The sequence below is a fragment of the Cryptomeria japonica genome, chromosome 3 (genome assembly GCF_030272615.1).
Source record: "Cryptomeria japonica chromosome 3, Sugi_1.0, whole genome shotgun sequence".
Taxonomy (NCBI): Eukaryota; Viridiplantae; Streptophyta; class Pinopsida; order Cupressales; family Cupressaceae; genus Cryptomeria; species Cryptomeria japonica.
In genome coordinates, this window is record NC_081407.1 from 696,888,275 (window position 1) to 696,901,455 (window position 13,181).

The following is a 13,181-nucleotide window of genomic DNA, read 5'->3' on the forward strand; positions in this document are numbered from 1 at the left end:
CTCTTTGGAGGTTGTGTAATCCTTCTCTTTGTTCCTATGATTGGGGGGCATTGATTTCTCCTATCGTTTCTAAGGATCCACTTTTCCTTTGTTGAGTGGTGTTGGCTTATGATACGATGTTACTCCTTGTGTGAAGTAGTTTGTTTTCTCAAGGATTCTCTCTTATGCAAGAGGTGTATCCTTGCCTACAACCTCTTCTTCACTAGGCAATGTATATCTATTATAACAAACCCCTCACTCTAGGTCAAAAGTGTGTTATCCTTCTTCAAGAATCCTTTTTTCCTAAGCAATAGGAGGAAGGTATGAAACCTTTTTCCCCTTCCTTTCTTTTGGTCAATGATGTTATTTTTGTTCAAAATCTCTGCTTGGAGGTAGATTTTTTTTAGCAAAGATCTCTTCCTTCTCCTCCTCCAAAGGATTCCCTTTACTCTTGTTGCAATGTATCTCTTTTACAACTATATTTTCCTTTCTTATAAGAGTCATACCTCTTTATCTTGGGTTTATGTAGATTGTTACCTAAAGGATATCTCCTCGGTGTCTAAGGTCCTTATTTTTAGCTTCCTTAAGACATCGACATACCTATATATTGACATCTTAAGGGGAGGAATGGGGGGGGGGGGCGCATTCATATCGCCCTCTTTATACTATATTTTCTATTTTGCATGTCTTATACAAGGTGTACATTCTCAAAATCAGACCTAACTCTTAAATGAGATGATTCACTCCTGAAACTAGCTGTAACCCTTTTATATGTCTTATACAGGGTATAAATTCTCAAAACTAGACCTAACTCTTATACAAGATGTTCTCGAAACCAGGCATATTTGTTTTTCAATTGTAGGTCTCATACAGGTTATTTCATACTCAAAACTAGATCTAACTCTTAGATGATATAGTTAACTCTTGATACCAGACAACGACGTATGCAACAAGGAAAGTTGACTATCTTAAAATAACTTGCTAGACTATTTCGACACTCCTTCTGTACATGAATCACACAACATAACACAATTTGTTGTCTCATGAGAATTCATGTTTTTGTGGATCACCTAGCAAAGCACAACTTGCTATCCAGTCAATTTCATGACCTTTCTTGTTCTTATTCTCATGGATAAGCTAGAATAATGCAACTTGCTATCCTGTGGTGTCCATGTTCTCTCCATTATCCTTCCCATGAGCTCATAGCTCAGCTATTTGTGGATCATGGTTCATCACTTGATGCATTCTCTTTCTCTTTTCATGTGACCACTTGTGTTCTTGTAATAGCATTCCAAGAATGATATTAGTGGTTGAGACATTCTGACCACTTGGAGCCTTTTTGTTTTTAGTACTAATCCCTTGTGTTGTGTCTTTTGCCTTTGTTTGGATTTTTGTCTTTGTCTTGTTTTGTGTGTCCTTGCATGTGATTGTGTGAGTTAAGATCCTAAGATTGGGGGTTTGGTTCCTCAAAATTAGTGACGTCTTATCTTCTTGTGATCTCCCTCCTAGTTGCTTCTCTCTCTCTCTCTCTCTCTCTCTCTCTCTCTCTCTCTCATTTTTTACTTTACCGTGAGTATTTGCATAGGTTCATACTCCCATAAAAGTAGGGGCTCAAAGTAGCATTATAAATTATAACCAGTACAATTCACACCTCATGTTTGTGCTCCTACTTTAGCATGTCCTACCTCCATTCTCCTAGGTTTGTTTTGGTCCTATTTACTCCAACCTTATGTCACTTATTGACATCGCTGAGTGGGCCCCATCTTGGATTTGTCTTCCCCACATTTCTTAATTTTTTGGTCCTGTTTTTAGAGGACCAGAGCGTGGGGCACCTTGGTCCTAAACAAGGGTGACCCTTACCGCTCTAGTCCCTCTTAAACAAGATCCAATTTGAATTTGGGCAAGATCTCTCCCTTCTCGATGGATTTCAGTCCTTGTGGCTGCATTTGACTGTTAGAGGTCGACCTAATCAACAATTTACCTAAGCAACCATGTATAAAGACATCCTATCAATTCATTTAGACCTAGGAGAATCAATTGATCATCCACTACCTATCTATAGTATTCATGCATTCGTCAGGCATTCAAGACAACATTTCATCCTTCAAGCATTATGGGGCAAAGTTACATTAATCTTCATGCAAGCATGTGTGTTTGATTAGGTTTTTCATGTTCACGTGTTTGTTATGCCATTACATCTAACATTTGTGATTACATTCAAATAGCATTGCATCATCAATCTTTCTATCAATCATTAGAGATTTGAGGTTCATATCTCCTAGCATTTACTTCAGTGTTTACATTATTCAATTCAAAGTTAATTCATAAACTAGGGTCTGAGCCAAGGTAAACCCCTATCCACAACCTTTTTTCTCTCTTTATATGTGTAGGGAATTGACTCAAGAGTTGTACTCAAAGATTCTGACACAGTTGACGATGACAAACATGTTTAGATTTCAACAAAGCAAATATCGAAAGACTAGGGTGAATCTGTGCTACCTGGTCCTAGAAAATTAGCTTGAATTTTTGGGAGCAGGTTTTGATTCTCTTCTTCTACCCAAATCCCTATCTGTGGCTTTGTGGATATATGTAGTAGTTTCTTTTTACTATTCCTCTTCAATTATCCCTCGTCTTGCCCTAAAATCATAACTCACATCCAAATTTCAACTAAAAGAGGGTGGCAAACAAAAAACCATTGAATCTAATCAAAATTTCAGCCCTTTTTCGTATTTGGATTGCGGCTAGATCTATTGGATTCACCCCTCTTTCAATGTATTGGTCTTGTAAGCAAGATTAGTGGTTTTATTATCTTAATTGGTGAAACCCTAATTTTTCCTCACCAATACAATTTTAATATAAACTCTCGTGGCTCTACCACGTATTGAGCAAAAAGGAAAAATAATTCAATTTCACTATTGTAACATCCAAGATGTATACATGGAACTCCTTTTGAAGTTCTATCCAACCAACTCGTCATCATTAGGTAGCGACAGTTGGGAGACCATACAAGGTGCCTCAAGCCATTCCACCTAGCCCAAGAGCACAAAATGACAACCTCCATTCTTGTATCCTAGCCCCACTTGGGGTGACTTTATTATTGTGGCTTCCTAGTTGCTTGGAATCCTTCGTATCTACCATGTCTCCCCTCCAAAATGAGGTGATCAATTGGACAAGAAATTTAGGGGAACCTTAATAACCATTCTATTATGAGAATTATAACAAGAACAATAATACACGTAGAAATATATATACAACACCAAACAATACTCTATCTTATCAATTGAAAGACCAATAATAAATCAATCATATTATTATTCATTATACTTCATACCACACAGTTATATAATTGTAAATATTGGTGATTACCATATATTTATTGACTTCTTCAACTGTTCTCAAGTGAAATACTTCGTGATTGTTTCTTTGATATCTTTCACTTATAATTCATTTCATATATATAAACTTACTAGTTCCAGACTATTAGCCATAAATCAACACTCTGTTTCTAGATTCCAATTCAAATGTCTATTTTATTCTAGATTAGATTATTTATTCCTCCTTTTATTATCCCAAATCGATGCCTTTTTCAAATAAATCCGTTTTCCTTTATTACCTCATCATATGTGATCATGAATGGAGGTGTTGCTTCTAAAGAGGGCTGACTTCCCACCAAGGGTGACATCCTTAACAACTGAACTTGTAATTATTATCTCAAAGCTAATTAATCAAATCAACTTTTCTACGGATCGCTCAAGTTCTTAATCTAAATAAAGTGTAAGGTTGTGATAATCGTGAAGGCTATGATAGTTATGAAGCTGCAATATCTTAATTCATTCTTACTTCAGAACTTGTCATAATAAATACCTCATGAAAAAATAATACTTCTCATTACAAAGGAAATTACCCTTGAATCTGAAATGGCTCAAACATATATTGCTTCATGCTACCATGATTTCTGCAGTAGCAATTTCAAATCACATTCTCTTATAAGTTCAAATCGAACATGGAAACTGAGACGAGAGGATGTGAAAACGGATTTTGGCTTTCCATTTCAGAAATTATAACATTTTCCCTTCATCGAAACCTTATAATTTACTTTACTTTTTTTCATATATGAATCGTTGTGCATCAATACTAATCTTCAATGGAGGAGAATTGTTGTCTTCTACTTACTGATAATTTATTATTACCCTAATCGCAATATCATGAAATCATTGAGTAAGTCAATGTTTAATTGTTTCCTTTAGTAAGACAATTTGTCTATTTATGTTTTCTTCTTACTTAGAGATGGTATGAGAATTAGATAAGGGCTTCTTTGTTCGAGATAAAAATTGTGAAGTCTCACTCTGTAAGACAATTTTGCTAATTGATGGCAATCAATTTATGGATTTACTTATTGTGTTCTCTCTTCTAAATTACAAGTGTAAGAGTTCTTTATGATAGCGACATGAAAGTCCACCCCTCTCAAAATTTTCTTGTCCTCAAACAAAATTGGCGTTCATTGAATCAAAATCAACCTTAATCCAAAATGACAATGGAAATCTACCCTTAGCATAGCTACTTGACAAAACCCTGATTTTAAAATATTAGACACCATTCTAAAGAGTTGAAAACTGCTTTAGAACAAACCCCCCTCACATGCTCTTCTTTGATGATGATTAAATCATGAATCCTTAAGCATTGAATTGTGGTGGGACTGCTTCCTAATCATCTTCATCAATGAAGATTTCAGCTAGCTAACCTATTGAGTCAATATTAAAGATCATCAAGGCTTGAGACTTCAATACACATGTTGAAAAATATCATTTCCCGATAGCTCACTTTCGCATCAAGTTCTCTTGTTGCATAAAACAAGTCTTATGTGTTTGTAGGGGAACACACAAGTTGTGAGGACATACAAGCAAGAGAACGAACATGATCTTTTGATGCTTGTGATTCCTATTCTTTGATAACTTCTTGACAATATGTTTCATTCCCCTCACATATTTCTTCCTAAAAACAATTTACCATAATTCATTGAGAAATTCTAACGTTTTAGTACCTTTATCAATCATAGTTCTAGATATTCTAAGCTATTCTCTTTAATTGTATGTGCTAAAACCTACAATTATTGGGCTGAATTTACCATCAATGAAACATTATTATATGGCACAAGTTTACTATTTGAATATTTGACATCAGCTTCTTCACTGTCATACAAAGAATCCATTAAAGATGAGGATGAGTCAAAACTCAAAAGAAAATGCAGCATTTTCTTTATTGAAGAGTCAATGTCTTTGTTGCAGAAAAGTGTCAAGATATAGAAAATGAATCCTTCACTTGTATTTTGTGATTTATGAAACTAGATTTGATACATAGTTGACGATAAACTGATGGCACGCCTGATCATCCAATAGTGATTAACGAGTTTGGAATCGAGAACAATAGCCCTTTTCAGATTATGGGAATTTGATTTGTGAACATTGTAACTCCGAGTTCTTATTCAAAGTAAACTATTCAAGGGATGTAATTTTAATCAATGTCTTTTCATGTAATAGTTCATATGACTCAAAGGATTAAAGATAAATGTTTTATATGTTGTATGCTGTATTTTTATCTTATTGATTGACTTTTGCATATTGGGAGCTTGATAGAGTGGCTATCTTCTAATGAGTATATCAATTTTGTTGACACATTTCCTTTCACATATAATGACAATTAGTAGGCAACTTACAATTTACACGTGTTATCACTCCATGGTGCTTGAGAATTTGTATTTTCACAATTTCTTTCTTCATATCTTATGGCTTACGATATTGCTATGTTCGACAATCCTCATTTTGTTTTTACTAGTGTCTTATCAATTTTACTTGCGGATAGTGTCTTGATAATCTAAAACATGCACCTTATTTTACTTGGAATACAAGGAGTTATCTCTCAAAACATTTATAAGTACACATAAAACATTCATGGAATGAACTTGTTTTGAGACACATCAAACATGAAGTGTATACATTAGGAAGGCACATACACCCATGGAGTAACCATGTTGAAAGCATAATAAGCCTAAATCCAAACATGTAAAGTATGAAGTATAAAGACATGAATAATGCATGAATCATACACTTGAATACACTTAAGGCGTGGACTTCACATGTGAATACACATAGCACATAAATATGAATTTACTTAAGTGATAAAGTTTACATGTGAATGCATGTAGCACATAAAGCACGAATCATACACATGAATTCACTTAAGTCATATAAAGAATACATGTGAATACATGTAGCACATATAGCATGAAGCATATACATGAATTCACTTGTCATGAAGCATACATGTGAATACACATAGCACATAGAGAATGAAGCATGCACATGAATTCACTTAAGTCATGAAGCATAAACGTGAATACATGTATCACATAGTGCATGAAGTACACACATGAGTTCACTTAAGTCATGGAGCATACACGCGAATACACGTAGCATAGAGCACGAAGTTGTTGGATGTTTAAGGAGATTGTTGGAGTATGCTGCAAATATGTTGATATCTGAGAGATGTGTTGTCATTGATGTCAACATATTTCTCTGTCTGTGACAATGTTGCAGTGATGTTTAGTTAGTGAGTTTGTTCAGCATGTTGATTGCTAGAGTTTGCGGATTAAAGGGTTTGTAGAGGATTGTGTGCAGATGATTCAGTGTAATTTTCAGGGGTCCGCATGGAAATTTGAGTGAGCTATGGTTATTTGTGTTGTGGCTAGTTTTTTAGTTAATGTTCAGTGGTGACAGAGTGTCACTATTTTGATCTGCATTGCTTTGCGCTGTAATATCTTGATCTACAGATTTGGAGGAATGTTTGAGACGTTGATGTGTATCTTCAATTCAAGTGGTTCGTGGTTTGGAGCTCCACAAGGGATTTTTCCAGGTTGACAGTTGTTGCAATTAGTGTTCTTGAAGTTCAGTATAATGATGATGTGATTCTAGAAAATTGAGTTGTTGCGGATGTTGCAGTGGTGATTCATGCTGCTTGTGGATGTTTCTAGATCGCGTTCCTTTTGTGTTGGTGGTCCGCATTGGTCTTTGTGCGCATAATTGATGATTTTCTCCGGTGTGTTCGTGTTCTTTATTGTTTTGGCCGACCAGATGCTTGTAGCGTGTTGCAGATGTTCGATGCATAATTCTTGGAGGTGTTTCACATTTGAGGTGTGTGATATGTGTCTGTGTTATGTCTTAGCCGACATTGCTTGGTCCACATGTGATATTGTAGCATGTGTGATTATATTTTTGTAATTAGGTGATGAATGTTGAACCAACCTTGTTGATCTTTTTCAAGGTTAATGTCATGTATAAATAAATATAATATCTTTTGTAATTGAGTGGTATGGAGAGGTGATGTGTATGGATGAAAATCAAATGCATGAGAGAATAATGTATTAATCTTTTGGAGGCAGAGAAGAGTAAAGTAGAAGTTGTGCTTAACTGGAACTGTAACTAGGCATTGGAGATGCTATTCTTCAGTTCATGATCTTCCGAATGTGATCCAAATGTGTTTGTAAGACAGTGAGTCTTCCCTGGGTTGTAGCCCTTTCTTGTTTTTGAGCAGTGAGCTCTAGGTAGTGTGCTTGAATGCATGTGCATTCTCCATTGTAATATTTCATGTACTTCTAACAGAGTATCATCATATTGTGGGTAGGTTCCCACTGTGGTTTTTCCTTTGACCGGGTTTTCCACGTTAAAAATCTTAGTGTTATGTGTTTTCATGTTGTGGTGTTGATCTATGCTTTCATGTTTAATTATCAGATCTGCGATTAAGTTTGAATTGTGGAAGTTTTTGTGACAATTGATTCACCTCCCCCTCTCAATTGTCTATCCGGAATCGGTCCTATTTCATCAGAAGCATACACATGAATTCACTCAAGTCATGAAGCATACACATTAATTCATGTATGAATAATACACATAAATACACATAAGACATGAAGTATACATGTCGGGCATGAAGCAATAAATACACATTAAACATGTAAAACATGAAGCAATACACTTAAATACACATCAAGAAGGCATGAAGCGATGCATAAATACATGACATACATGCGATACATGAAACAATACACAAAGGCATAAAGCATACATGAGGAATGTTCTCACATAGTAAACATGCTAAAGTCCATTGATTGTGAAGCAAACTGAAGGTATATTAAGAGCACATACATATAGAAATGCAAGGTTGACCTATTCGATTTTATTTTTGGCCTACTTAAGAAAAATGGCTAAATAGTTATTCCTAATTAGATGGTGATTTAAGTAGGTTTGTTCTACATGCTAGTGGGACTATACTTTGATACCAATCGTAATATCCTCTACTGGGACTTAACCTAGTCTACCCTAAAAATTACTCATTTAGGGTTTGAGTAATGCTTGGAAATGGAAATTGTTACCTTAGTATCTTGTTGTAGGGCCTACAACCAAGTTAACTTATCACCATATATATACATATAAACCAATACAAATACAATTCAATTTCACTATTGTAACATCCAAGATGTACATATGCAATTCATTTGAAGTTATATACAACCAACTCATCATCATTAGGGAGAAACGGTTGGGAGACCATACAAGACGCCTCAAATCATTTCACCCACTTTAAGAGCATGGAATGACAACCTCCATTCCCATTTCCCAGCCCCACTTGGGGGGTGACTCTACTGATGTGGCTTCCTAGTTGCTTGCAATCATTCGTATGCATCATGTTGTAATGTCCCCACTCTAGCAGATTGACCAAGTATATGTGCGTTAGCCTAGCTCTACATGGTCCCGAGGGCTAACGAAGGGTTTAAAGGGATCCTGGAGTGTTTTGGTCTAGTCATTTCTAGTTTGGGCCAAAATGAAGTTGATTTACTTAGTTTCAGGCATACTTACTATTTTTAGTAAGTCAGCAGGACATAACGAGGGCTAGTTTTGGTGATTGGATTTGATACTCCTTGGCGAGAGCTTTCCGACGAGCTATCACTCACGCTATTCGGAGTCCGATTGCTAATATATTTTAATGCCTGAAGTTTTATTAAAGTAACATTTAATTTAATTGTAAAATATTAAAGTGTTACTTTAATATTTATTATATGGAGATATGTGTAAATCAAAGGGGCAACCAAGGGAGACATAAGTGAATATTTTAATATGTTTTATATTGAACATGTTTTATCCCACATTGCTTGAGTGAGTTGGGTCGCCCCTTGGAGAAAGAATAAAAGGGAGCTTTTGTGGCTTCATTGGGCAGGTTGAATATGAGAAGAATTTGGTGTGTGAGTTGCAGATCCGTTCTTGGCATTAGAGGACGTCTATCCTCTCTTGTGACATTCTAGACGTCATTCCCTTGGGGTTTGGCCTTTGGAATCCTTTGCGATCAACTTCATTTATAGGCAGATTGGGTGCATTTTTCAGCCACAGGCAGCAGCATTATTTGGTTGCATTTCCAGCTACAAGCAGCAGCATTATTTGGTTGCATTTCCAGCTACAGGCCGCGACACTATTCACGCGGGTACTATTCATGTGACACTATTCATGCGGGTACTATTCACGCGGCACTATCCACGCGACACTATTCACGCGGCACTATCCACGCGGCACTATCCACGCGACACTATTCACGCGGCACTATTCACGCGGCACTATTCACCTAGCACTATTCACGCGGCACTATTCATCTGGCACTATTCATGCAGCACTATTCATGTTACTGTAGCAGCAAAATTAGAAACCTTTGTTGGAACATTATGTCAAAATGCTGGAGTATTTAGTGAGTTGAAAATAACCTGCTTTGTATTTGAGTTTGTTAATTCTGGAAATAATATTATAACAGCAGTAGTTCAATTTCCAGCTTGCCTATTATTGTAAATTCTTTTTAGTTCATGTTATGTGGTTTCATACCTGTGCAAAGACTTAAAAACAAAAAAAACATTGAAACATTAAACGGAGGAATAAGGAATTGGCTGCAAACTGTTTGACTAAATTCCTATCAGCAGTGGGGTTAGTTTTTGGGCATTCTAGGGTGCACACTACACATGTCTCCCCTCCAAAATGAGATGATCAATTGGATGAGAAATTAGGGAAATCTTAATAACCACTCTATTGTGCAGAATAATAATAAGAACAATAATATACATAGAAATAGAGATACAATATCAAAGTGTTATTCAAGAAATATTTTATATCTTATCAATTAAAAGATCAATAATAAATCAGTGAGATTATTATTCACTAGCAATCGCACCTTAGTGTGCAATGGGTACGCTGAATCGTTATGGAAGGTCAATTTCAAGTGGGGGAGTTCTTGGGTTCATTTATTGTGTACGTTTTGTGTTGTACATGAGGTTGGTTGATAGACAAAGATATATAGATAAAAGATCAAAATCAATTTGGTTGTGTTACAAGAGTGAACAAACAAGCTCGATCACATACCAACACATCAATTGTGTATGCAAATTATAATAGTTCATACAACAATGTCCTCTTGATCCCAAGTCATTATGGTATGGTATATTTACTTACCTATCAATGTGTGTGTTTTGAAGATACCTTCAAATCAAATTTACATCAGTTTACATGAATTCAAACATGACCAAATTGGTTGACTACCAAGAGATAAATATACGAAGAGTGAGAGATATGAAGACAAGGACAAAGATAGGAAGTGATATATAGAGGGAAAGAGAGGGAGAAAGATAGGGATAGAGAAAGATGGAGAGATAACAAGATAGAGATAGAGTGAGAAATGGAATAGTAAACATGGACATATATAGAGAGGAAAAAATATATATATATATATAGTTCTAGAGAGAGAGAGAGATGGAGTATGTGTGTGAGAGAGGGTGATAGATAGAGAGGGAGAGGGAGAGGGAGAGAGAGATGTATATACAAATAGGTAGAGAGGAAGGGAAGGGGAGTAAATGAAAGAAGTAAAAATGATACAAGAGAAATAGAGAAACACAAAAAGAGGGAGCGATAGAGATAGGGATAGAAAGAGGAAGAGATAGAGAGATGTGGGAAAAATGAAGGGGAGGAAGATAGAGATGTAGGGAGATAAGGCAGTCGAGATAGGGGAGAATTAGAGAGAAAGATAGAAATAAAGATGTAGATGGAGAGAGGGGGGAGAGGAAAGGATAGAGATAGAAATAGGGTTAAAATGAGAGAATTTCAAATTTTTATAAAAATAATAATTAAGTTAATAATAAACTAAAAATTTAAATTATACATTAAAATAATTAAAAATAAAATCAAACATTTTTTAATTATTTTATTATTATTATATAATAGCATAAAAATCAAATCTATTAGGAAAAAAAAAAAGAGTACCCTTAAATTACTTTTTCATGAATGATAAACAATTTTGATTAATACAAATCAAATCCATCAAAAAAATTAAAAATAAAACATAGAATAAAAAACCATAGGTAAAATATTTAAAAAAAAAGTTGTAGTAGTGAAGAAAATTTAGGTTAAACATGTTTTCTTATATCTGATTTGTGTATGTACATAAAAACACTATGACACTTATTTTGATACGCATTTAACTATTTCACATCTAAAGGCATTATAAGGTGTTAGAATCACATTGACAGAGTAGTGGAAGGTGATTAGACGTGATTAAGTTAAACATAAAATTGTAATAACTAGAAGTGAAAGTGTCATGTGTTGTGTTTAAGAGATTGTGGAAGGAGCGATGTTGGTGTGGAAGAGCAATTAGAAAATATTTGGTTTATTAATTGCATAAATTTGTGCGACACATGAGTTCAAATGGTAGGCCATTCAGAAAATGATGGTGTTTGTGGAACAAAGCTAACGATGACCTTTCACATGATTAGTGAAGCCCTTTTCTTTGTGGTACTATGCTTGATGCATTGGTAACATCATCCTATGTGTTGTTGTGCTTGTCATGACACCTTGTGTGCATATTGTTGTGTAATGCATAGTGTGAATGTCACTTACAATTTTTTTTTGTTCATCTAATGTTGGCTCAATTAATATCTTGTGAGAAAGTTTGGAGAATTATATCATGAAATTAAGTGATAGAGAGAAGGAGCAAAGAGATTAAGAGATAGATATAGAGATAGGGAGGGAGAAAGAAGAGTGTGTGTGAGAGAGTGAGATATATATATATATATATATATATAGAGAGAGAGAGAGAGAGAGAGAGAGAGAGAGAGAGAGAGAGAGAGAGAGAGATGTTTTTGTAATACAAAATGTCTTGGTTAAGCATTGTCTTTCTCCACTTCCTTATTCAAAGTTTGTTGTGGGAGATTTGATTTAAGATGTTTATGAAGTGGAATACATTGGACAGATAATTTGACAAAAAGTTTGATGTTCCTTTCCCACTTAATCATCCTTGTGTAGGGTGCCAATTAATTCTCTTATCTAATCCTTAGATTCTCAAGATCCACAAGTGCATATAGTCTCACACGCTTTACTATACCTCATCTTTCCCAAAAGTGTCACCTCCTTACCTTCTTCCTTACCCTCTTGAATTAAATTCTTACCCATCCTCATCACAACAAAAGATATCATTAATTTTAGTAGAGATCAGATGTGAACATAGAAAATCAAGCCATAAGAAATCTGTAAGTTGTTAAAAGATTATCTCAAAGACCAAATTATATATAATGAGATGTGAAAATAGAAAATCAAGCCATAAGAAATCTGTAGGTTTTTTAAGGATTATCTCAAAGACCAAATATATGATGTCGCACTGATTACTTATTAAATCCCATTTTGGCGCAAGCAGGTGGCAAAGGTTGTCGAATCTGGCCTTACACCTGCCAATTGTATTTGCTTGAACGTTTCTAAAAGCTTTTTCAACAAATCTTTTTGTTCATATCCTGCAATCATTGCAGTCCATGAAACCACATTTCTGTGAGGCATTTTGTCAAACACTTCACGTGCCTTGTATATGCATCTACATTTTGCATACATGTCTACCGGAGCATTTCTAACCATAATATCTAACCAAAATTCCCCTTCCATTATGCTGTTATGAATAAGATTTTGGAGTTGGTTTTGTATCTGCCAATTGCACTTGCTTAAAAGTTTCCAAACCATATCCGTTTTGGATCAACAAATCCGTTTTGTGCATATCCCGCAATCATTGCATTCCAAGCGACATCATTTCTTTGAGGCATTCTGTCAAACAATTCACATGCGTTATCTGTGCTTCCACAT